This window comes from Grammomys surdaster, unplaced genomic scaffold (genome assembly GCF_004785775.1).
Source record: "Grammomys surdaster isolate TR1022 unplaced genomic scaffold, NIH_TR_1.0 97, whole genome shotgun sequence".
Lineage (NCBI taxonomy): Eukaryota > Metazoa > Chordata > Mammalia > Rodentia > Muridae > Grammomys > Grammomys surdaster.
Window position 1 is genome coordinate 11183554 of NW_021604576.1, and position 1800 is coordinate 11185353.

Below are 1800 nucleotides of genomic sequence, written 5' to 3' on the forward strand. Positions count from 1 at the left end.
AAGGATAACATATCTAAGCTTCCTAATTATATATATATATATATATATATATATATATATATATATATATATATGTGTGTGTGTGTGTGTGTGTGTGTGTGTGTATGCTTCTTGATATATTTTATATAAATACATATATGTGTGTATATATATAGATATATAAACATATTAAAAAGCACAGATATAAGTTATTCTTTAGAATAAAGAGTTTAGTATCTCAAGGAAGAACAGTTGTCCAATAGGAATAATCCATATCCTGGAGTAAAAGTAATCATCTCTCAAAAATGTGTGCTCTCTGATGCTGCAGGGGAGGGGGAGGGGTGGGTGGAGGTTGGGGTGGTGCCGAAAGTCACCTTCTCAGAGGTGAAGGGGGGAAGAACTCTGCAAGAGTGGACCAGGATGGAGGCAACATTTGAGATGTAAATAAATAAAATAATTACTAAAAAAATTAGAAAAATAAAAAAAATTATACCCTCAAGCAATAAGTAGCATGCTTATTTTAATAAACAAAGGTTTGAACATTAAAAAAAAAAGAGGTAGGTGCAATGATAAGAAACCGAAAAACATACAAGGAGAGGAGACAGCTATTGCTAGCCAGGAAGTCCCTCCAGGGGCATCAGCTACCTATACTGCAGGATATAGAAGCTGGGAGTATGCTGAAGCCACTGAAAGCCAGAGGAGCCGTTGGGAGCTGGTGGCTGGTATAGTTCCCTCACCAAACCCCAGCCCTCCCAGCAACCTCCTCCCTGAAAATACCAGGATTGGGAACCTCCTGGGGTTCATGCTTTGCTGTGGCTTCCTGTGGAGCTCAGCATTCCCAGAGACACCTGTACCACTGAGTAAAGAAGAACATTTAGCCTGTCTCTGTGGTCTCAGGTGCTCCGAAGATGTTCAGCAGAAGTATCATGAACCTGGGTCATTCTTCCCCACCTCACAGCTGATCTCTGTCTTTAATGACATTGCAGCATAGTGGGAAGGGAACCATACTTGTCAGAATTTGTTTGTTAGGGAGATGATTATGTTCCTGTACTAACCTCAGTGTCAGCTGGATCACTCAGCTATATGAGGGTTCTCATAGACTTAGGCTTGTTTGTTTTGAGTTGTCTTATTGGGTAGCCCAGGTTGTCATGGAACTTATTAGGTATCCCAGATTAGCCTCATACTCAAGTCAATACTCCTGCCTCAGGCTCTAGAGTGCTAGGATTTTAAGCCTGAGTTTTTACCCTCAGTTTTGAGTTTCACTCTCAGTTTTAGACTCAGGGCCTTTTTTTTTTTCTCCCTTTCAGTGAACGCTTATGTATGTGTGTTCGTGTGTACATGTGCATGTGTGCATGTGTGTGTTTGTGTATGTGTCCAAGTGCACATACAGGTGCATGCATGCAGAAGCTGTAAGTTGACATCTGGTGCCTATCTCTATCTCCCTCCACTTTAGGTTTGAGAATGATCTCTTTATTGAACCTGGATCTCACTAATTTAGCGAGACTGGCTGGCCAGCAAGCCTGGGGTATCCTCCTGTCTTCATCTCCCTAACTGTGAGATTACAGGTGTGTGCCACCAAGCTCCACTTTAGTGTGGGTGAGTGCTGGGACCACACACTCAAGTCCTCATGCTTAGCAGGCACTTTTCCATCTGAACCATCTCCTAACCCCTAGGCTCAGGCTTTACTAAATTATAATTTTGACGCCTTATTTTAATGCGTTCTTTTAAATGCATCGAACATATTTATGGAAATGCAAGGCAATTATTTCTCTTTTAAGAGTAATCAGAGCATCATATAATTCATGAAATAAAAAACAGAAA